The sequence below is a fragment of the Triturus cristatus genome, chromosome 4_2 (genome assembly GCF_964204655.1).
Source record: "Triturus cristatus chromosome 4_2, aTriCri1.1, whole genome shotgun sequence".
NCBI lineage: Eukaryota > Metazoa > Chordata > Amphibia > Caudata > Salamandridae > Triturus > Triturus cristatus.
Window position 1 is genome coordinate 391,260,011 of NC_140586.1, and position 26,073 is coordinate 391,286,083.

At 43.0% G+C, this 26,073-nt stretch overlaps 1 long non-coding RNA gene across 2 annotated transcripts in view; it reads left to right on the forward strand.

Moving 5' to 3' along the window:
* LOC146833931 (uncharacterized) overlaps positions 1 to 25,785 on the forward strand; it is a 39,379-nt gene extending 13,594 nt beyond the window's left edge. For both annotated transcript variants that reach the window (XR_014960291.1, XR_014960290.1), the window contains one exon: positions 23,956 to 25,785. This is a non-coding gene — a long non-coding RNA (uncharacterized LOC146833931). The remainder of the gene's footprint in view (positions 1 to 23,955) is intronic.
* Positions 25,786 to 26,073: the final 288 nt, after the last annotated feature.

Genomic DNA, 26,073 nt, shown 5'->3' on the forward strand with positions numbered 1-26,073 from the left:
ATTCCACGATGTCATTCATGAGCCACTTCAATTATCTGTTGTCACAAGCTCTCCATAATGCCAAGTCTCAAACCTCTCCGGAGAACACCTTCCTGAGTAACCAACAGTTCATCTTTGACATTCTTAAACGTTTGATATTTACTGTCACTTGTGAGAGCTTGAGTAGGTTGTTACCAAGACTAATGTGTCTTTCAGTTTCAGCATGTCACTATCTTGTCACTATCAATATCGGTCACAATTTGCTCCAGCGACATGGCAGCTGGGGTGCTTGATTTTACTGTGAAATTTATGTAAGCTTCAGCCATCCTAGTTGGGCTGCCAGGATATTGTAGATGCAATCATGAGAAGTAGTCAGCAGGATTCTGATCTTTTCCTGGACGATGCACAATGGTGTAGTTGAACTTTTGCAATCTCAGACCCGAATGTTTAATGTGCGCTGCATTTTTTCTTTTGGATTTTGAAATAAAGTCAACAATGCTTGATGATCATGCGTCTTTGAGCATTCGGGTGTCAGCTGTGCTGTCAATGTTGGCGCCCAACCTGACAGGGCTAGAGTCAACAACAACCTCAGTATGAAGCTTTGGATCAAAATATGCCATTTCAGTAGCGTTCCCAGTTGCTTGTTTGATTTTGTGAAAGCTTTGCATTCATTCATGTTACCAAAGAAAATAAACATTATTTTTGTCAAGTCTCTTAATGGCGGGGCGGATCTTGCCAAGCCCGAAGATGGCTGCTCACTGAGAGCACTCCTTCGGCCTCCACAATAATCCTTCAGAATCCTGCGTCCGAATACAAAAAATAATTGACCTACCGGGGGCCTGTCGCCCTCCTGAGCCTTGAGACGCGCTGAAGGGTTGTAAACCCGCTGAAGACTGTGAAATTATCAGCAGAAGATGCAGGATTGGACAGAGGCGTGAAATGGTAGCGGACAAGATGGCAGCTGTGCAGTGCTGCACAGAGATTGCGATCCACAAACTGAATTAAAGAATTAAAAGAAACCGCCCGGAGAAGCAAAGACATGCTGAGTACCCGAGAGCGGCTGTCGTAGGCAGAAACAGAGACCCCGGATTGAAGAGAAATTACCTGAGACTGCAGGCTGGTGCTGGGGTGCGTGAGGAGCTGTGGCCACAGCGCTGCTGCCTGACCCTGCCTGACTAGGAGCCGGAGTGGCAGAGGCTCCTGGGGAAGGATATCCTGTGGGCCCCGGCTGACCTCCACGAGGCTGGAGGTGAGGTTCCAGCATCCCCCACAAGAATCCAGGTGAGAACGAATGAGGAAGAGTGGGGGTTTCCGCCGGTAATATCATGTGGCGGCATATATTGCTTTGGAGAGGAGGGAGTCAACCGATCAGGTAGGCCGCAGCACCAACATCGGAATGGTCGGTGTGAGGGCCCCATGGTTGCTGAGGCCCAACCTAGCCTGAAGCTGGAGAACGTACTGGTGCTGGTGCGGCATGGCTGGGGACCTGAGGGAGTCAGAACTGGAGAGGTGAGCTGGCGCAGGGCAGGCCCGCGAAGGCCTCTTGCTAAGACTGCACCACACAGACCAGATATAATGCTTAGCCAGCATACATGACGAGACTGCTGGAAATCTGAAAGGCAACAATTTAGGCGTTGGTGGAAAGGCAAAACATGCCCCAACAAAACAGAGTGGAAAAATAATTGGGAACAATAACACTCCACTTCCCCAATTATAAAACTGCGCACCCCAGATATCACCAATAGCGAGTGCCGAATGGGACACTGCATGCAGTAAATACATCCAAACTACGCAGTGGCAATAATAGTGCACCTCTGCTGTGCTGGTCCAGGTAGATTGCGTGACGCTGTCAGTTGCTGCTGAGGCTGCTCCTCGCCGACTGTTAATCAGCCATGGGGAAAACAGATAAGCTACAATCCAAATTATAATTTGATCAGTGCAAGTCATCGGGATTGCGAAGATCAGGAAATCACAGGCACACCCGGGCTGCAGGAGGCGGAGGCGAGGGGGGCCTGCGCCAAATCCTCACGCTGATGCAAACCACCCTTGATGCCATTGATGGCAAACTGGAAGGCTCTTACATACCGAGTTGATCGGATATCTGAATGACTGGATAAGCATTCAGAGAGACTAAATACAGTAGAACACAGAGTATCAGAAGGAGAAGATACTCAGCACACAGCAGAGGAACGCCATCACAAGATGGAAAAAATTCTCTCCCTCCTTCAGGCTAAAGCAGAAGACCTGGAAGCGCGATCCCTGCGAAAAAACCTTAGAATTATGGGAGTCGCGGAGTCAACTAACTCGGGAAACATGGAAAAATTTGTAGAAAAACTCCTTACAGACCTGCTGGGGAGAGAATCCTTCTCAGATATCTATAGTAGAAAGAGCGCATAGGTCGCTGGTGCCACCTCCTCCACTGGGGGCCCAAATCTATACATCTTCAACAGAGAGAAAAAGTGTCTGCTCGACAACGATCTCCCAGGGGAGACACAGGTGACCCGGGACAGATTTCTGGACTCAATGATAATGAATAACATCCCTAGAGGCTTCCCCTGGATGTATTGGCCTAAGGATACATAAGATAATTGGGTTACAGAACTTTACCTACGAAAGGTTACTACAGCCAGTATATAGGCATGCTATGTTTGTGATGCGTATTTTACGGAGATTATTAGATGTAGAGCTGTAGAGATTCAGAACCCTACAAGTGAATTAGATGTGTCTGAATATTAAGCAAGGATCCACTGATGTATTATGATAAAAATAAAGAGCAGCCACCCCGCAGATTCCACTCGTGGGGTTTACGGCTGGCCACTGCCACCCTCATGTGTGTACCACACCAGTATAAATGGGGAATTGGGGGGCAGGGTTCTGAGGTTACAAATTAGGACTGTTTCCGGCACAATTGGGGTGCTGGAGTGGGTGGGGGGTGGTCCAGGAAGCAAGATTTTATTGTTGGTTAAAGGCACACATATGCGATGCACGACGGCTAAAACACCGGTAGACACATGTCAAAGAGCAGCACAGGCCCTAAGAAGAACTCTTAGATAACACGACAACTAGGTCACTTACACTCCTCACATGGAACATCAAAGGTTTAAATAATTCACTCAAAACCAGACAAATACTGGCGTATCTCGAGCGCCATGGGATCAAAGTTGGCTGTATCCAGGAAACAAACCTCACTGCCGACACTGAGATGAGGGTGGGGTCCGCTGGGCATCAACTCGTATAGCATTCTCATATTCTACGTACGCCAGGGGAGTATTGATATTGGTAAAGCGGGGCACACCATTTACATTGTTGCACACAATTACAGATACTCAAGGCCATTATGTGATAGCCCAAGTAAACTTTGTAAGGACGATACTAACATTAGTAAATGTATACGGGCCAAACACAGATGATCCAGGCTTTTTTGCGCAAATATGGACCAAATTACATGAGCAGGTACCAACAGATATACTGTGGGGTGGAGACTTTAATACATGCTTAGACCCGACCCTAAATAGATCGACAGGGAATGATTATTATGGAAAACAAGTGACTAAACCACTTAGAGATGGTATGGAAGAGAGAGGAATGGTAGACCTATGGAGACTGAGAAACCCAAAAAGACTAGAAGGAACATGCTCCTCTACTGCTCATAGCTCCAGGTCAAGAATAGACTACTGGATCGCAACTAAGAGGGTCAGTACATGGGTAGACACTATAAAACATATGCCTAAGACACTATCTGATCAGTCCGCTTAGTGCTGTCACTCCCCAAGCACACCACCCGTCAATTTACATGGTGCTTCCCAGTTTCTTCTCTGACGGATCAAGTCTACAAAAGCTGACTTATGACACGCTATAGTGGACTACTTTGACCATAACACCGGGTCATTAGATGGTGCCCAAATACTCTCTGAGGCATTTAAGGCAACGATCTGAGAGCACTGCATTGGCAAACATGCTGGGATATTGCGGGACACACACCAACAATTGCGTAAGATAGAGAATGAAATCCAACTACTAGAGACAGAATATGCCCAAACAATGACAAACAAAACACTTGCTGATATTAGAGGCAAACTATCGGACTGCCAGGAGTATGCAGATAGTGAGCTAAAATACCTTTCACGCAGGCACACTGCCAGAATCTATGGAGAAGGGGGCCAACCTGGTGGCTCCCTATCAGCCAAAATACAACCTTCTCGTTCTTCTGCACAAATAGTGCAGATCAAAGATGGGCAGGGTAAGATACACTTAGACACACCATCCATAACAGAGAAACTTGCAGAATACTACACATGTCTTTACTCCATACCGCTGACCACCTCAGCAGAGTCGATCAGCACATACTTGGACGACATTGTTTTAGCTTGGCTCTCAGATGCCCACAGAGAATACTTTACGAAGCCCATAAAAGAGGACGAAATCAAATCAAATCAAAGAGGTGATAAGAACATTACCAAACATCAAGGCCCCAGGAACAGATGGCCTCACGAGTGAATTCTATAAAGAATTCACCAACTTACTATCTTACTACCTCCTGATAACAATACTTAAGCCAGATAAAAACCCAGATTACTGTGAATTATACAGATCTTTGTCACTCATAAATACAGACACCAAAATATTGTCCAAGATAATAGCTCTCAGAATACAACCATTGATGCTGAACCTAATATTGCCAGATCAATTGGGATTTATCCCCACGCAATCAACAACACACAACTTACATACTATATTCGCACTTTTCCATTAATGAGACCCAGAGATACCAGCTGCTGCTGCGCTTTTAGACGCGGCCAAGTCTTTTGACTCTGTTGAGTGGTTCACTGTCCTACGGAGAATGGGCCTCCCATAAGCATTCCTTCATTGGATCGAACTGCTATATACAGAGCCATGTACTAGGCTCTGCATCAATGGCAATACAGCCATCGATCTACAAGTTTACAGAGGAACTAGACAAAGGTGCCCATTGTCACCATTGTTATTCACTTTAGCGCTTGAACTGCTGGCCTGTAAAATCTGTCAGAAATATGCACACACAGTACTGCAATTTTGTTCATGACCAGTTAGTATTTCACTATACGCAGATGACATGGTTCTGTATACTCATCACCCAGAAGATAGCCCCCTAATTCCAGAATATGTAAGATTTGAAAGTTACTCCGGTTTGAGCATTAATTTGTCTAAATCCACGATAATCCCACTGACTCCTTGCACACAGCATATCCCGCTGAACTTTCCCCTTCAGTGACTAATGTACCCGGTTAAGTATTTAGGCATCTGGGTGCACCGTAACCCAGATCAGGTGGTCCTTGAGAACTATGGAAAAGTGATTATTAAGCTAGAGAGTTAGGTGGCCAGATGGGTTTGCTTGCCACTATCACTAGCAGACAGAATAGCGGTCCAAAAAATGATAGTGTTGCCGAGATTTTTATATCTCTTTGTAAACATCCCAATTGCTTTTACACAGCAGTTTTTTAAAAGACTGCGATCATGCCTAAACATTTTGACATGGGCAGGCCAACAGCCCAGAGTAGGCTGAAAAGAACTCACACGCCCTTCCACTAAGGGTGGCTTCGGAGCCCCAGTTCTATATCTTTATTACCTCTGTGCGCAAGCACAGCACGCGCACTTCTGATGCAACCAGATAATACCATACCACACAAAGCAGTAGAAACGGACATTGTCTACCCAATTCCCCTAGTAGCTTGCATAACACAAATACGACGGGGTGCCTCCAGAGCAATGATAGATCCTGTGTATAGCACTGTAGCGGCATGGCACACTTTAGCGATTAGGGCAAACAAATTACCAGTGTATGCTCCTGCCATCCCACTAATGCACAACTCCAGTATCACGGTGACGCAAGAGAAGAAAATGCAGAAACTACTACATGAGATGGGCCTGCATACAATGGGAGATATGTTCAACAACGGTAAATTTAAAGCCTCATCAGTGGTGATACCAGAAAACACTAATGCGCCACCAATGCTATTTGCATATCTCAGTTTGCGCACAATAGACATATAGTCTACATTTCCCCAAGAAGCTCCTGTCCACAATGCACTACTGGTGTTATTTATAGCACCCATATGCCAGCGCCTAGTAACCAAACTGTATAACATAGCTCAGAAGGAGCAACATAGACAAACTGAACATGCCCTAGAGAAATGGAATAATATACTGGAGGAACCTCTGACCATGGAAGACTGGGGACAATGCTGTGCATTGACATAGATGCTCACACCAAATTGTAACTTACGAATTATCCATTTTAAATTCTCACACCAAACATATTACACTCCAGCACAACTCCACAAATAGGAGCTGTGAACAGAGGATAAATGCGTACTCTGTAACGCACCACAGGCATACTTTTTACATGTGGGCTGGGCATGCCCACTAGTGCAGAAATATTAGGTGGCAGTGACACACACCTTAACAGATATCCTCACTAGGCCCATTGTAAACAACCCACAAGCATGTCTATACCAATAAACTAAAATCACCACCTATTCGCAAGCTGCTAGCCATAGCCTTACTACTAGACAAGCGACGCGTGGCTATGAAGTGGGGAAGTAAGAGTGCACCCAATGTCAAACAGTGGCTAACCGATATGACATATAACAAAGAACAGTTAGCAACTCATGCAGAAGAACTACCAACAGCCTCGCGTCCTAGAGAATTCTGGGGCCCATCTTTACAATATGTACAATTTGACCATGTGATAGGCCACTAAGATGGTAATGGAAAAACATAATAATGTTACGAATCTGGATATGTGTGCCCAATTATTACTAAAAGAACTCCATAAAATGAAAAAATAAAAAGTCACTTAATGGCACACTGACAGTGGCAAATCCTCATAGATATCTAGAGCAATAGCTGGCCATGCCAAGGAATGATCATAACATGGACACGTCTTGTGAGGGTCTGTCAGTTGACAGCATTTGTGCTATAGCTGGATCAGGTGGATCAGGTGTCATGCCCCCATCAGAAAAGATATGGCCAAAGAATTGTAACTTTGTCTTATGGAACTCACATTTCTCTGAATTCAAAGTTAAGTTGGCATCAGCAAGCAAATGACACACTCTCGTGAGAGCTTTGTTATGATCCTTCTGTGTAGCTCCAAAAACAAAAATAAAATCACTATAATTGAAAGCATTCTTGACAGGCTGTATGATATGTTGCAGCTAGTGACACACCAAAACCTCAGTGCACATGGATCAAAATAGTCAATAGCGATTCTTTAATTGCGATTCCTACACCTTCCTTAATTGCAACTCGCTAATTGCGAGTTGCAATTAGGGAATTGCTTCCCTTTCATTCCTATGGGCCTAGAGGGAAATTGAAATCGCAATTGGGTACTCGCAATTTGCGCGTGCAATTTCAAGGGTTCAAAGGTGCCAAAATGATACCCTGTTGCGCCCCTGAAATGTCAATTTATCCACATGTATCCACATGTTTCGCACACACATGCCCCAAAGGCATGTGTGTATGTAATATGGGACTTTGAAAAATTCACCGTTGTGTATTTTTCAAAGAAATCGCAAATTACAATCAACTTGTGATTGACGGTAATTTGTGATTCCTATTTGCGAAATTGCAAAATGTTACTGGTTAATGCATTGCATTTAAGGAATTGCAATTTGTGATCCCTTAAATGCAATCGCTATTTAAGTAATTGCAAATTTCTTGATAACTTGAATTGGGATTTTTCCATTTGGGATGATGCATTCCAAATGCAATAATACCGGTCGCAAAGGGGCTGATTCTGTGATTCTGCCTTTTTGCGACAGGATTTATCCTTGATGCATGTGGCCTTTAGTCTCTTGTAAAGGAACAGTCCAATACGTCTAGAACATGTTGTAATGTACCTGTAATTCTCCTCCAGTTACAACTGATGATATCCTTTATTCAGATCCAGGTGAGAGAATACTTTCACACCATTCAATTGTGTTATCATATCGTTAATGTGTCGATATGAATGTTTTTCTCTTTCATTTATCTTGTTCACTTGATGGATATCCACGCAGATGCATACAACTCTTCCACTCTCCTTTTTCAGTACTACCACTATGGGAGGAACCCATGGATTTGGACAAGTGGAATGCTCAATGATATTGTGTTTGAGTAAAGATTCAAGATCTTTTTCAACAGAATTCGGTAGGGGTGGGCGGAATTTGCGAAATTCACTTTCGCAAGTTATCGTGAAAATGTTAAATGTCTCCGCAAACATGCAGAAATATCGCGAAGATGCGGAAGTTTTTTTCCTGCCCATTCGTGGTATTTTCTGCGTGGTCGCGGTTCGCCAACTTACCCATGCGGTTGCTCGCGGGCGCAGCCATCTTGTTTTCACTCGTCTCACGGTGCATGATCGTGAGAAGAAAGACGTGATCGCGCAACGCATGACGTAACTGCAGGCGCGAACTGTCGCGAGACAGCGCAAATGGCTACCAACGATCCAACATCTCGTGGAGAACGCGACCGGATCGGGAAAACTTGTCGGCGAACGCGGGGATTCAGATAAGGCGATCGTGCACACGCGAGAATGTATTATTTTACAGCGCGAGCAAGAAACAAATTATCGCTAAGCGGAATGCGGAAATGTTGACATTTTCGCGCTTTCTGCGGAATGCGAAAATGCCAAATTATCGCAATTTCCGCAAACGGAACAGAATTTTGGCCCAGGCCTAGAATTCGGTGTCTCTGAGCAATAGGACGGATGTCCTCATTAATGAGAAATTGGATTTTCATAGTCTTGAGTTTTGAGTTTTCCCAACCCATGAAACAAAAATGAGAATTGACTTACTATTTTTGTGATGAGCAATCATGTTATAGTTCATGGGATCAGTCCCATATCAGCAGCGGTGCTGAACATGAGTAACCAGGCACCTGACGCTGTACCTTGAAGAACTAGAATGGGAGCATGTACTTTTGTTTTCTTATGCTTCTTCGTTGCAACAAATGAACCTTGACTTTTTAGTGATGTTGATGCAGTCCACTTATAATCTTTAGTTTTCAATGGAATAAGCTGAGGCAATGGAGACAGTTCATTATTTTTCTCCTCAGGCATCATATATATTGACATACCACTATTGACAATGAAAGGTATTGAACAACCATTGACTTTTAGTGTGATCTTCGTACAATGTTTGAATGACTTTGGTGTTTTGTTGTGTTGATTTCTCTTGGACCAGGGTTTGTTCCTTACAGGCAGCCAGTCCAACATGTGCATGCTTCACTGAGGTAAACATCAATATAACGCAACTATCTTCTTCATTTTCAATTGATATTGATATGGAAAAACTGTTTGAAGAAGATTTTGATGTCGATTGACTTCGTTTGGTGTTGATTTGCTTCAGCTGATACAGTGGCTTGGCCTTATGTGCGTACGGCAAACATTGCTTCTGGAATGTTTAGGATGGCCACTTTGTTTTCACACAATGACGCACTTTTTTCCTTTGCCTTACACACTGTCACAAAATGTTCCTCCTATCCACAGCCTTTGCAGATCTGTCTAATGGCAAGACAGTTACCTTCGCGTGGAAACAAAAATTCACATCTGAAGCACAATTTCTTTTTCTGAGTAGAATTCACTCAGTGTCCCATGGGCTTGTGCTGTGGCTTATTTCTCATGGCCCCTGCAGCATGTGGGTAGGTCGTCTGCCAACCTTGCGGCTCATACTATGACACTGGAAAATCCAGGTGTCTTGACCTGCTGGGTGTTGATGGTGCCAGTCACCAATAGATTTGGGGTTGGCCATCGCATTTACAGGTACCACATCTTTAGGTTCACTGTGTGGTATATCACAGTCAGTAAACCAGAACACCACTAATAGTGTAGACAGACAATCCTTTCTTGGTTCTGAAGAATTGCCGTCAGATCATTCTGACACATAGGCAAGAAACATGTTGGCCACATGAAGTTGAGCGCAATATCCTGACAAATTATATCAGGAAGGCGCCACTCAATATATTTTTAACCAGGTTGGAAGCCAGATTCATTACAATTGTTTTGTTTGGACTTCCACTTCCTGTTTTATCCTTGCATGGTCTACTGACCTCCACGTTTACACATCTTTACTTTTTGGTCCCTTACTCCCACGGCACCATATGGCAAGGAATAAAAGATTTCTGCTAAAGAGCCCCTCATAGGGTGCCCGCCAGTTGTTGCAGGGCCAACCCGACGAGGAGCAGGCCCTATGATGAAACATGACACCCAGCTGGCTGGGTGTGTGAGGGCCCTAATTCCGAAAGGAGGGATCCCCCTTTCCCTCTTTTCCTAAGGGACAACCTTTTCTTCTCTTCTCACCTTGCTCCGTTTTGCCTGATTAGGAACTGCATACGCTATTTCTCACATTCATGACTGACTCACTCTGGACACCTCTGGCCTCCATGTCCGTGTCTGGCTGAGCAGCACGCTCTTCGCTCTTCAGCTCTGGCAGCCATAAGAACTCATTCCAGACTAAGAGTTTCTCTCCGCATTCGTCATCTGAATGAATCTGACAAGCGTCCATCAATCACTCTGAGGTGTATAGCTTGCTCATCATTAAATTATTTGAACATAGATTGTTTGATGAAGGTATCCAGTCTTTCCACAAATTTGTTGGTGATCTCAGCAGCTTTCTCTTGTACTTGATTGAAGATGTATCTTTCATAGTCTACATTTGGTACTGGATTGAATTTGAGATTCAAGGCTGCTTTGCTTTGACTGTATGTAATTTTGTCAGCTCGATGCATTTTCTTAATGACTTCTTCAAACCTTCACCAGCAAGATTCTTAACATACTTGAACATTTTTTTGTTATTGGCTTTTTCGATCACATCAATGAAATCATCAAATATCACTATCTAAGCAGTCCATCTGTCACCAATATTCACCTTATTAGCAGTATTGAATGGCAGTGGTGGTTTCAAGAAGGCAGCAGCATTGTAACCATTGGTGGAACCTACTGACGTAGAGAGTACAGTTCTCTCTGGTGCTGCTTGGTGATCTTGTTTATGTAAACCATCTCTCAGGCCTTCTTAGGTCCTTGCCTCTGGATTATCTTTGATGCTGACAGGAAACCTGACCCCTTTCTTGGTCTCCATGGGAGAAGCAAACTGTCACTATTCGGATCACCGCTCTTGGCTTTCTGCACTTCGGAAACCTTTGGAGTTGTTCTGAGCTGCACTCAGCAGCTTTGAGGGGGTACCGCTTTCGATTTTGGATGGCTCTGCAAGCACAACCTTGAGTGCTTTCTCTGGAGTCACTCCCTCCAGCGCTGTGGCATGATGACTCTCTTTACTCAGTACTTGTAAGCATATGACGTTTCTTGTATCACTTTGCCGTTAAGAGTCTCTTTGTGCTGTCTGACACCTGGTTGATCTCTGCCTCGCAGCGCTCCTGTTCTCAGTGTGATCAGTGGCGTAGCAAGGTCAGGTGGTTCCCGGTGCGAACATTTTCTTGACACCCTCGACTTGACAAAATGGCAAAAATATGTGTTTAAAACACACATTTTTGCCGTTTTGTCATCCCCTTCAGGGATGACTCCCGGGGAGGCCCGCACCCACCGCACCAACCCATCCTACGCCACTGAGTGTTATCACTCTGTATGATTGTATGGCTTTGATTTGCATAGTAGCACAGTACCTCAATGGCGCCCTTCCCCACAGGTTCTCAGCCAACAATGTGTAGACCTTGCAGTGAAGCTTTCATTATCTTCAAATACTTTACACAGAACTGGGACTGCGCTTTGACTCCACATATGCCAAACGTCGATTCCTCTCTTCGACAGAGGCACACGTGGCACATACGAGCAATTTGCTGGACCACTGCAAATTCTCTGGGAGAGCACTGTTAATCTTCGGGTTATTTATCCCCTATCTCGTCGCCAGTTATAACATTCACTCCAGCCTGGGTACTCGCCAATGACTATGTCATACATGGAGCTTAGTATAACATGTCTTTATTCTTATGTGTTATTTTATTCAGCGCACAGCTACTCGGAAGTGTCCCGGCGCTATAGACCGCTGGGGAACCCGTCCTGGCTATCCCTGTGAGATGGTCCCTTTCTGGGTATCTCAAAGGTGAAACCAGGCATCCCCGGCATCTGTGGGGAGCCGTTGTAGAGATGAGGCAAGCTTAATGCCCAGAGTTGCCGAATGTGTTCCTGGTTAGAGTAGGTACTGAGGCGAGAATTATCGAGTCTGTTTTGACCCTGGTCCACGACCCTGCCGCGTCGGGAATTGAACCCTGACCCCTGGCCGATTCTCTGCTTAAGGGTCTGCCACCTCTAACCAGTGAGCCACACCTCTCCACAACCCCAAACACAAACCCAACATTCTAAACCTGCATTCACTTCACTACACTTCAATGCTTACATCACAGTTCTACGGAGTCAATTCAACTTATTAGCAGTATTGAATGGCAGCGGGGGTTTTAAGAAGGCAGCATCATTGTAACCATTGGCAGAACCTTCTGACGTGGAGAGTACAGTGAAAATTGAGCAGCAAGGCATAACCCCATCAATTCAAGTAGTAGCTTAAACTGGATTTTCAACAATACTTTTTTAACACCAAGGACGCCAGACTTCTGGAGAGGTTCCATATTTTTTCCTATCTTCAAGAAAGGCTACTGCTTAAAGCCACCAAACTACAGGCTTGTCACCCTTCTTCACCAAGAAGCAAAGGCCTATGTTCGATCTAGAGTCATGAGCACAAGAAAAAGGCATCATTCCTTTTTTCCAATCAGGCTTCAGGTTACACTCCTCAACTATGGATAACATCATAGCGTTAGCTCACTTATCAACACAGTCAGTCAAGAAGAAGAGACTCCCATTGTTCTGCTGTTTCATTCACTACAGCATCGCTTTTGACAAGGTGGACTGCAGAAGGCTATGTTGGAACCTACCCACCTGGGGGTTCCCACCCAAATTATTAAAAGCAATAACATCATTATATGAAGACACTTGGGTTCGGGTCAAAACAAGTCCCAACACAGTCACCTCCAAAATGCAAGAAACAATGGGCTGCGTACTGGTCCCCCTCCTGTTTAATCTTTACACCGCAGACCTGGGTGCCGCCCTGTAAGTCGCCAGCCTAGAATCTCCAAGGCTGGGCAGGATCAAGACCTCTGGTACTTCAATTTGCAGACGATACAGTAATAATGGACCATTCCAGAGTGGTCCTTCAGAGAGCCTTGTATGCGTTGTATCAGTTCAACCAGGGCAACCATCTACTGGTTAATCAGGGGAAGACGAAGGTTGTTATGTTTGGGAAATATCAACACAAAAGGCAAGCCCACTGCCAGCTGGGAAAACTGCAAAATTGGTATGTAACAGCCTACAACTATCTTGTGGTCTAGTTCTCAGAAAAGGTCAACACAAGCATCCACCAAAAACATCTTAATACTAACGCCAACAAAGTCATCCACTTATTAAAACAACTGAGCTATCATCCGTCAGAGCATCAGCTAAGCCAATACTGAGCGTCTTCAAAGCAAAATTTATACCTGTCATCTGTTATGGTCATCTGGCTTTTCCAGGAGTACTGGACAGGTTTTTAGAGACAATCCAGGTCAAGGCATATAAATCCATTTTGCTCTTTCCGTGGTCAGCTAGGAAACCAAGGCTGAAACTGGAGCTCGGCCTTGGGAGGCCAGCTTTGACATGCCAGGGGATTTAATAAAGCTATACCTCAGGACCTTGAGGGCACCAGCAGACTCACTTAGACACCAACTGAGGTCCATTTTCGATGAGGCAGGCTCCTCCTGGCGTGTGAGCCTTGGCCAGGCTATAACTGTCCTGAGGATAGACTCAGCAAGTTACAACTATCTGATATCCCTCTAGTCACCCGGAAGAAAGCGGTGAGCACAAGATATTGAAACCCTCTGCCCTAGCTCGATCACAGAACCATTGACAAAACATACATTCCAGGAAAGGCTCGACCTTATTTATACGAGGCATTGACAATACATGTCCAGAGGAAGATACTCTACATGAGACTTATCATGCTTCACATCACAGATTCTAACCCAGCTTGGGCATGCAACTGTAGGCTATGTTCCTTCTTCAAATAATCCTGGCTACACTTCCTGTGCTGTTGCCCCAAATTGAATAAGGAGCATCAGCGTCTTCTTCACACGATACTCATCGCAAAGGGGGTTAGGACCTGTAGGGAGGCTTTTTGTACTGTACTTCACCAAATAAATTACAAGAAACATAGCTAGACTGGGGAAATTTACACACTCATTCAGAATTGCTATAAACGAGGCATTACAAGTGATGCCACTCCTGCGACAGGCTAATGACCACTCCTTTTTATTAGAATGCCACATTTTACAACATGTTGGAGGCTGTGGGGTGGGTCCCCGCCAGGTCTAAGGGGGACCATCCTTTTTATCCAAAGTTGAACTCACTATATCTGACTTTTAAGCCTCAATATTTATTTGGCAATTATAAGCAATTATGAGAATTTGTATAAGCTAGTTAAGGGTCCAAGGCTGATCATAAGGACAAAAACATTGAAGGGGAGGGCAGGAGTAGGGGGAAATCATTTTTAAACAACTTTTTCTTTTTTTACTGTAATGATTGCAATTAATCGGACAGTTAATAAATATTCATTCATTCATTCACTGGCACTTGTGGTTATGCTTAGCTGTTCAAAAACCTTTATTTCTGTACAAAAATTACAAAAGATTGGGGATAGATGCTACTCACTTGGGAGACCTGGAACAACCATAACCCCCACTTCGTCTCACTTCCCTGTTCTCTTATTTTAATAAATACTTAAATGGATACACAAGATTTCCCGACAGACCCAGCCAATAGTTGACACACATGACCATTAACCTTCTGTGATTTCTCGCCAAACCATACTAAATATAAAGATAACATTTCAGTGCCACCGAAGACTCATTCAGCCATGTTTGACATACATACCAAAGTTAATCCTGTCTTTATAAAGTCAATTGTATTCTGAGAAAAAGTCAGTGAATTGAAACCTGTTCAAGAAGAACTGCATGTGCTAAAGAGAGAAATAATGGACTTATGTGATCACTGTGTCTGTATGTATTATCGAAATGTTGCAAAAGGAAATGTGTCCTCCAAGACTGAGTCCTATTTAATTGAACTAGACATTCTGTCTCTGAACTTCAATGATGTTAAAACTCTACCTGAATCTTCAGCGGAAGAATGAATCTTTAAAACAGAGAGTAGAGCTTGAGGATGAATTTCAAACAGCTCAAGATTCGATTGAAATACTCTTCCTTTCCTATTCAGGAGGTTAAGAGGGCTTTCATTGAGCCATTCTCATGCTATGCAGATATTGGGATGGAATCCTCTACCAGCACCACGAATACTCATGAACAAAAAGATCACAGCCTAACAGATTTTTCCACTGTCCCAGATGTAATCTCAGAAGCAGATATACATGAAATGAGTGTGTAAGCCCATTTCTGAGCCTATCTCTGCTTTTCATGTTGACATGGGTGCATCTAGCTCTTGTGTCAGCCTCTCACTCTGATAAAAACAGGGTAAGCTTTTTGGACAGTTCAGCATGTGAGCACAAGGATTTGCCTACACTATCCAAGGCTGGAGAAACCACCCTGTCCAATTTCATATTTTATGTTCCTTTGCCTCTCGCTAATCCTAGCACTATAAGCGTCTTTTAAATCACTCTTGAGCCAGAGTGTAAGTCCATAGTCAGTCCATTGAGAACTCCAGTTATGTCTATAAATCTTTGTGACCAAGAAAGTAATGTGACCATTTATGACCTCTAGTATTTTGAGTCTGAAAGGTCTACATTCCATCAAGACATGCAGTCTAACAGATAGCTTCAAGAACTGTTTATTAGTAATGTATTAAGTGTCATGTTGTTGGAAAATGACGGTCACAGCAAGGATAATTCTGATGTTCCAATCAAAGAGGTTTATATCAATCCAAGTCAAAGTTCAATGACAAGTACAAGTAAGACACTAGACATCTGTCCTGCCACGGAAGAATTGCAAATACCAGTCTGTGACATTGATAACCTTATAGACTCTTAGAGCCTGAGACAGATTTCCCATGGCAGATGTTCAAGGAACTTTGAAACCTGACGACATGGCTGTTCAAAAGGTTTCCAAGGTATAAATAGCCAGAAATCTAGATCTCCATTCATGAAAGGTGGGGGGTTCTGTGTTGAGCCATCATGTAGCAATACACATGAGAGCCACTGCCATAGCGAAAAATAAAATATAGCCCCCTTTTTTCACTGGCTCATTTCCCACTCTGCTACTCCTAATACCAACAGTGTACAGTTGATTATTATTGAGACTCCAATAATGTGGTCTAAAAATGTACCCATGTCATAAAAAAGAGGTCTTAATTTTGGACAGAGAAAAAACATGTCAACAATTTCAGCCCTGAGTCCCAACAACGAGGACAGCGATTTTCATCTCTCCTGCCCCATTTGAAAATTGTTCTGGTGTAAATTACGAATCAAAGTTTTAAAATGTTGACTCTTTAGACCAGCTGTCAGAACTGTACTTTGTCACCAATGTCTAAGGAATATTGCAATATTGTGCCCTCTGTCCCCAGCCTACCTTCCCATTTAACATTCGAAAATTCTAAATCATTTCGTTTTGAATCAGTAAGTCATAAATAACACCAATGTTAGCTCCTTTGCCAATTACCTCAAGAATAGGTATCTAAACCATTGGCCCAGAGGTCTTCTCCAGCCTATTAAAAAAATGCAGAATCTGAATATATTTAAAGAATTGTTGAGAGGTAATCCCATATTTCTCCCAAAGATCCCAACAGCTTTTATTTTCTCCAAATAAGCGATCTCCCAGCCATAGATTTCCTTTGTGTGACCAATTCCTTACTATCAGTTCATGAAACATTAGCGGTAATCTGGGTGTTCCCCATAATGGCATGTAGTAACTATATTTAGGTAAATTTATTTTCTTTTTAAATTGTTGCCATACTCTAAATGCCCCCATCAGGACCTTACATTTTGTTTTTGTAATAGCTAGACTCCAGATTTTTTGTAAAAAAACCTTTGGCTCCCTCCCCCATTATAAGTTCATAAATTGAAGAGGATTCTGCTAAACTAAGCATGTGTGTATTCCACGTAAACAAAATTTCTATATTTTGTAACATACATGCCCAGTAATACATGGTTATATTTGGTATTCCTAAACCCCCCTGATTCTTGGGCAGTGTCATGAATTTAGAAGCTCTTCTTGTTTTTTCGAACCCCCAATGGAACCCATAGCACAAGCTTTCTATTTTCATTAACCATCTACAATACATTTCTAACGGCATAGCTCTGAATAAATATAATAGTTGAAGAAGAATCTTCATTTTTATCACATTCCCCCTTCCCACAAGTGACAAAAAGAGATGATTCAATCTTCTAAGATCTTGTTCTAATAATTGTAACAGGGGGTTCAAGTTTAATTCTACTTTATCTTCCACAGCTGAAGAGAAACGTATCCCCAGATAAGTTGCCTCACTCACTACCCGGGGGTAGAACTGTCCAATGTCGCTAGTGCAAATTACTTGTGTTTTCCCTTGATTTAACTTGTACCCCGAGGAGAGCCGGAATATCCGTGCTGTTCCCTCAATCTCACTCAAAGCTTGCTGTGGGTTTGTTGTAACTATTGCTATATCTTCCACGCATGCTAATACTTTATACATTGCTTGTCCTACTACCACCTGGTTGTACTGGCAGTTGCATTTCAGTTTTACAATCAGGGGGTTGATATACAACGCAAAAAGTAATGGTGAGCATGGGCACCCTGCCTTGTACCCCTGGAAATGAAAATGTCTTTGAATTCTAACCCCATGATCCACAATACAATGATTTGAAAGCTCTAATATATCCTGGCCACAACCATATTTTTCTAGCACTGCCCATGAAAAAGGCCAGGACACCCTATTGAATGACTTTTCTAATAAAATCAGGCCCATTTTCCCCCGGGTGGTTTCGGTGATAATAACCTTTCTAATACGGTATAAACCCATGCTGTCTGAGGATACTAATTTCGTAATTATGTTACCTAAATGGATTTGCCAGGAGTTTAGAATGCAGCTTAGGATCGCAAAAAAATAATGTTATTGGCCTGTAGGATCGTGGGTTTGAAGGGGGCTTATTTTTTTGTTTAAACAGAACTGGATGCTTTTACACTATAAAGCTGGTGGGTTTCCTAGCTGTGCTTTTTGAAACACCACCAACATATCCTTAATAAGTTCTTTTAGCAATGTCTTATATAGCTCCAAGGGGATATTATATGGCCCGAAGCTTTTCCGATGGCTAATGATACTATTGCTACGGCCACTTCAACTGCCGAAATTGGTTGCTCAAGATAAAACTGATCTTCCTAGCCAAGCCTGACCCTATCAATTGAACATAATAGCTCATCATGATTCCCGACCATAGACTGCCTATCTTTTGTATATAATTTATCATTGAAGTTTTTAACGACTTTCACAATTTCAGAAGGTATTGCATGTTTTAAACCTTCCTTGTCCTCGATTACCTCAATCCCTGTGGTCACCTCCCTTTGCCTAGTTTGGAATACTAAAAGGCGACCCACATTTTCCCCATATTCATAGCACTCCATTTTTCATGCATGGAATTTAGCAGCAATTTCCTGGCTAAAAAACTGCATTATCGTAGCTCTGACAGCTACAATTTTGTGCTGGGTTTTGGGGTTGCTAATATTCTGGGATATTTCACGCGTCTGACGCTCTTCAAAGAAAGAAAGATCTTTGAGGGGAGTCTTGGATCTCTTTACACTTCCTCCTATCCTGGTATAATGTATAATTATACGCTTCCCCCAAATGCCTACTTTTAATGTATCCCAAACCACTGTTTCTTTAGTTGAACCCCTATTGATCTCCAAAAATTGAGTTGTCCAGTGTCGCGTATGTTCTAGATATTCCTCACTGCATAAAAGTTTCCTATGAAAGGACCATTTAGCTTGTGACTTACGCACCTCCTTCATCAAGACTATTCGCATCAGGGGGTTGTGATCAGAGAGTACCCTAGGATGTCTCTTGATTGTGGTTTGGTTGCTCAGTACCTTGGATATAAAAAAAGAATCCAGTCTGACTAATTTATTATGCGGGTGTGAGAAGAAAGTATATCCTGTTTTGAGGGCCATATATTTGCCCCATATATTGTCAAACCCATGAGTTTCAACCAACCGTGTAAGTACCTTTGAATAGCACTGACCTCCTTCCTGTATACCCCTGGGGGGAGTCTAATCCACCTCTAAGTGTATATTGAAGTTTATCAATGCAATCGGCCATTTTGAAAGCTGCACATTAAAAAAATCCAGGGTGTCAGTCTCAGTTGTATTAGCTTCATAAATTGAGCACAGCGTAAACCACCCTCCCCCAATCTTAAAATCTACAATGACACACCTACACATTTTATCTGATAGTTTCCGAAGTACAGTACAACTAGAATGTCTCCCATTGTAGCCACCCCCCTAGACGTAAACCCTTGTTGGGTACACCCTAAAAGATCCAATCCAAGATCCAAAAATATGTTTCTCTTACATCAGGGATGTGGGTCTCCTGTAGAAAAATACTATCAAACTTCCACAACCTCTGTACTGATGCCATACGATGCCTCTTGGCTCTATCATTCAACCCATATATATTGAGTGTGGCTATGAAAATTGTATCAAGCCTCATGTTGTGTTTCTAAGTTCCTCCACAAAATAACCATGCCTGAGAGAATATGCAGCTCTAAATCTTCCTGCATTCTCCTCTGGGACTCCTTCTTCCGCATCTGCCATTTCATTATTTGATATAATTCTGTCACACTCCACCTGAGTGCCCCCTTAAAAAAAATCTTAATACAACATTAAACAATACACATTTCTGCTTGCTGGACTCTCAAATAATGGTTTCATTTCCACTCTCAACCCAACCTTTTCAAGCACCCTCCTTCCTCTCCCCATTCTACCCACACCACCCAAAAATGGCAAACGGACCAACCTGGACCATAGCTGATGAGTGGCACTGTCCCCTCCACCCCGTCCGACACCTAGCCAATAAATAAGCCATGCCAATCCTACCAAGCCTAGAGAGAAAAAGTAGACACCAGAATTCCAAACCGACATACATATCTAACAAGGTTTATAGATGGTACAGTGAGGAAGACCATGGACCCCCTATTTGCATTTTTAATTCCAACGTTTTATGGCGCTTGCTCTTCATCTCCCCTCATTCATTTAAGGGTCTCAAGAAGTTCTTTAGCCTTTACCTTTGACGTGAAATAGTAGATTCTGTCCTACATTAAAACCTTCAGTTCAGCTGGACTCAATAAGGAGGCCTGGCCTCCTTTATTCTGAAAGAGTTGGATCATCTGTATCAACTACCATCTACACTCCACCATGGTGTGACAGTAGTCAGGCCTTACAAAAAAAGAGTGGTTATTAAATGTACATTTCTGATCCGGACATGCAGCTTCACCTATCACTTAAAGGAGAAGGAAGTTCCAGAAAAACACCAATCTGGGCCTTGGTTTACTCCCTTGTTTTGCGTGCCAAGGTTGTTGCTTAAAGGGGAATCTGTGGGCTAGGAAATTCCAGGAAAGCTCCTTTAAACAGCTCAATAATAAACTTTTGTGGATTCCCCCTCAGCTCCTACAGGTAGAGTCGATACTCTCAGATTGTTCCTTTTCAGCCGATTCTCTAGGTCTATCAACTTCCACTGGGTGTCTGTCATCTGGCCTTTCAGGGAGTTCATCATCTTCTTACTGCTTCATCCTCAAGGGTCATTTTCCTTGTTTCCATTTCCGCCATCCGCTCCGTAAATTCCAAGCAGGCCTTTGCAACCTTTCTTATACTTTCCTGTATCTTCCTATTCGCTGACTGGGTTTTCCTACTCTCCAGGTATGTCTCCTCCCAGTGCTTTCATAATTCTTTGATAAATTATATCCAATGTGGGAGCATCTGGGTGTCCTGATCCCCTGAACCCTTCCCGGGGGGATTGCTTCCACATAGACCTGGAGTATCTATATTGTCCCGCTGAAGCTCCGAGGTCGTCCTTTTCTTACCATCAGCAGATCTCCCTGTTGAACGCCTTTATCTGGTGGTGCGCTTTTGATGCTAAGTATACTCCTGTGTGATTCTTGAGAATCCCTTCTTCCAGAACAGTCACCAAGTGTCTCCAGGTCTCTTCTTTTCTGTCAGAATGGTCAGAGAGAGAAAAAAATACCCCCACGTCAGTATCAGATGGAACCCCGGGGTAATTACTTGAGTTGAGATCTGCTGACCTCAATCCAATATCACCCTTAGAGGCCTTAGATTGTGAACAGTTGAGTCTGACTCCCCCAGATGGACCTTACTTAAATTTCTCACCCAACACTGGCCCCTTCACCCATGCATTCCTCAACCATTTTACACTTAATCTCTGTACTCACAGTTCTCTCAGCATTGATTAGACTGTCTTCAGCTCACCAGTCCAGAGTCTCGAGCTGCCCAAACTGGAATAGATTCTGGGTTTCATCGCCAATTGAATCTTGTGCTCCTATGAGACACTGTCACAAAGTACTTTCAGGGGAGGTTTCTTACATGGTAAGATGTAAATAAAATACAGTATTTGTCAAGCGCGAACAGCTACCCATAGGCATCCCTGTGCGCCCCAGATTCCAGCGTCAGTCGCCCTGGCCGCGGCACCACACCTCCTCCCATGGTAGGTTTGGGCTCAGCCAAGGTGGTTGTTGCTGTTTTTTTGTTTTTTTACTCAAACTGCTGTTGCAATGTTTTGGGACTACCTGGTGTCTAGTTTCACCATACTTGGGCACCATTCCCGTCCAGTGGCTTCTTAATAGACTCACTTCGTCTGTCTGCAGCTTTGACATTGGAGGCTGATTCTCTAACCTGGGATTTGACGCCTGCCCTGTCTTGGGTGCCATGCACAATAATTGGCATGTAGAGTCCAAGGAGATGCTCCGCCTTTGCCTGTTGGCTGTAGTGCGCTGATCGCAATGCGCGCTGCACGCACACCGAGTGATCGAACTGAGCGGGCAGCCTCTGTCTAGCTTCCTCCAGTGCGCTCTCCACTCACAGACTCTCAAGTCTCAAAACAAAAATGCAATCGGAGAGACAGCATTGGGGAGTCCAAAAAGCTGAGGACCACCACTCCCCAAAAAATCTAGTTGACTTGCGATACACACCCAACAGGAACTTCCAGCATCGGGGGAGGTAAGGGACGACTGTTCCAGCCGCTCACGCTGCTGCCATACTGCCCTCCGAAATGAAAGCCACATGGAAGCTGTACTCATTACCTCACTAAGGGGTAGAAGACTGAATGGCACCTTTGGACTTGTACCTTTTTATTTGCTCCAGCAGTACGACATTCTGCATTGTATTCCCTTCTGTATTATTGCCTGCAGGTGCAGATATTGGGCAAGAAGAATGGGCCATTCTTTTTGGACAATACAGATTAGGTGGGTGAGGTATGTCAGACATTAATCAACTAATGGGAAAATATAAAAAAGAAGCCATATATTGGAGATTGAAATGTATCACAAAGTTACATACTGCTTTTGGGCCCAGATTTCCTCTTTGTCAGCCTTTGAGCAGTTTCCCTCTTGGTGAGAAATACTTTCACGTCATTGTTAAAGAAAATTCTTCACAGCTTATCATCCACAGACAAGTGGAGCTGCAGTTAGCATTGTCTGCTTCTGGTTTTGACTGCAAAAACTCAGTGGAAATATATTTTGCAAGAGATAAATCAATTTAGGATGATTTATGTTCTGAAACACAGATTAGATTTGAACCTTGCTTCTCTATGTAGGGATAGTGAACAAGTATTGGTCTCATCATTTTAAAACCGACAAGCTGAAAATGAAGCTTTTGTTTATAAGATGAAATGAAAACAGTGCTGGCTGCTCGGTGTAACCTATAGTAGCTGCAAAATAAAAACAAATGCACGACCACCTGACGTAGCTGACATTACACGAAATTTGAGAACCTTAACTTTCATAGAAACCTACGATAACTGGATTTCTGTTTCTTTTCAATATTATTCAATATTGTGTTTTATGGTTGATTCCATTGTTTATTTTTTTATTTGATGTGTTTTAATGTTGCAGTTAAGTGAGGATTTACATATTTAGATAATTGGCCACATTTAGGTAAAATTAGAATGGCAGAATTGCTTTGGGCAGAGATTAGCTGCATTGGGACCGGACGACCATGCAATGGAGCCTAATGGGCAATGAAGCACTAGAGCCTTGGGGTCCGACGCACACCGGAGTCTGAGAGGCTAAGAAGAAATGGAACAGGGGATGAAGAGAAGCATTGATGTATCAGGGGTAGAAAATTCCTGGATTCTTACCCCTCCTTTCAGTTTCAGGGGTACATGCCCTGGACCATTTCCAGTACTGATGATTAGTAGGGCAGTAGATAGGAGATTTAGAGCCGATATGTATCTGTAAGTGGTGGAGTAGCATCATTTTGGCTCCATCCATTTAGGTTTAGTCACAATATATATATTTACATTTAACCTTATGTACTGATGTGATGCAATAATACCAATGAGATTTGGTTCACAAAAGGTATAAAAGGTGAATTTATGGTGTGATTTTGGGTATATACGTGTGTGCTTTTTAACGTTTTTCCTTTTTCAGAGACATCTGGATTGCTGATATTATTCTTCTATAGGGTTCGATTGTAAGGTGGTGTGCAAAAATGCATTTACTGCAGTGCATTTGCCAGAGATTAGTGAGAATGAATCATATACGTGTTCAATGCTTTCTTTATAAATTGTGACCAGTTGTCATATTTGGTTAATAATACATGCACTGGTTTATTGTGCCACTTATGAGAGTACAGTATCATTAATTGGATTATATGCAGGTTGTAGAATTAATATGCATTTAAAGAAAACTGTTAAGTTAGCATGATTTTTGGCCTTAAGCTTACAGTCAAGACATTTAATACTAATGTTAAAGTTGTTTTTCTGCATGTTTTTCTCCTCTGCAGGTGCAGACCAAAGGCATTCATTATTTAGTGAAAAGCACATTGTATTTCAGAGATAGTGAGGTGAGGAAGAACTGGCAAGGTCAAATGATTTTAAGGAAGAACCAAGGAGAGTTACCAATTGGTACTATCAGACCAAGACAGGAATCCAAGGATGCCTTGGAATCGGAGACTGTAATATGGGAGTAGCATTCAAGGATCCAAGTTTTTTCCTGGAGCCTGGAAAAGTACTATAATGCATATGAGGTCATATTTCTTGAATGCTCTTTGTCCATTTTAATTAGTGAACCCATCTAGGGTTTGATTAGATGCCCTTTAGACTTGGAGAGGTGCAGACCTCTCCTGTCATCTGTGGTTATGTGGCTTTATGCTATACATGACTCCTTACCTATAAAACTTCTACAGTGGTTCTGATGCTGACACATTTCTTGCTTCCTTGATTTAATAGGCTTTCCCCTATCCTTAGTTTAATGTAGGGTTTAGTAGATGTTGCAAATCTTTTTTATGTATGGGGAGAAGGATCGAAACCATTTGTCTGTGCGGGCACTGCCACACCAGCAGTCCCACCATCCTATCAAGAGTTGGGCGGTCAGGCCACCATGGGACCGCTGTTACTGCCAGGGATCCACAATCCCTTGGTTGTGGCGCAGCAGTCTGGGACAGCAATATGCTGATGGTGCTGCTGAGGCACCGCCAAGCATATTCTGAGTTTCCAGACCTACACATTTTTCCTGGCTGTGAGGTTGCCATGAAAAGTGTGCCAGTCAGGAAAAAAACGGGGCCCTACCAGGACCGTTGTTGTCCCTGTGCATGGGGGTGCATAGAGGTGGGCACATGTTGTACCCTCCCTTCTGTATGCACCTCTGTTCCTGCATGGCAGACATGGCGATGTTATGTTAAATCTCACATATCACCACTGTGAGACCACCAAAGCACCACCCACTAGACCAGGAGAAAAACAGTGTGGGAACGGCAGGCTGGCGTGGTGAGAAGCTCCCACACCGCCTACTCGTAATCAGACCCTTAGACTTTTATTTTGTGGTTCTAATGATCACACTGTATTTTAAGATTTCACTTGTTGTTAAGCCCTTTTCCTCTCAGGCTGGTACAAAGTTCTAGTGAACAGAGGTGTATTGGAAGGAAGCACCCACAGCATTCTCAGAGGTAGGGTGGCACCTAAAGTTATAGTATGAAATAATACTTACCTGTGTTAAACTGATCTCCTATCTACTTCCGCATTAATCAACCAGATGTCCCTTTATCTACATGCCCTGGTGAGAACTCTATATTCCAAAAGTGTTTGAAACACGTTGATACTTCTGTACATAAACCTATTTGACAGAGATAATCTGCCCTCTTAAGGGAATAGAAACACTTCTGGAAACTATCACTTGTATATAGATTCACTGTTTACTCACGTCTAGGTTTTTTTTTCACTCTGACACACTGCACCGCCACTGTTTTACCAAACATTGAAAAAAACTGTGTACGTAAACACTTTGAATAATTATACCTGACCTTATTGCACAGATGAAAAAGAAGACACTTTAAAGGCCAGACTGTCATAATGTTTTCTTTACCTCTACATTAAATGCATGCATTGATTCGTTTTTCTGCTTAATTTTGAGATTTTTACCAAAAAAGTCCCAGGTAAACCACAAGTGTTTATAATATGCCCAGGTTCTAATCGGTGTAAGGGCAGGTGTTGTGAATCATAGTATGGATAATCTTCAGAGCTTTTGATACCACAACCTGTGTAGAAGTTACCTGTCCCATTCCCTAGCCATGACTTGGATAATGAAGTGTGATTTAATAAAAAAACAGTAAACGTTTGCTTTCTTTAAATGATTATTTTGTGTCTGGTTGGGTGGATAGTTGAGACAGTGAGTATGAAATTGTATCACAGTCTAGCTGAATGGGTGGATGCGTGAATGTATGGACAGATTACATGTGTGGAGGAATGAATAAATGGATGAGCATTTCCATGGATGGTTAAAAGGGTAAGATGATCAGTGAGTGCATAGATCTCCACACTCAAGTTAGAGGTAGGAGGCTATTCTTTGTTCCTGCTACTGCTGGTCATTCACTCATGCACCCACCCATGTATCCATCTGTGCACTC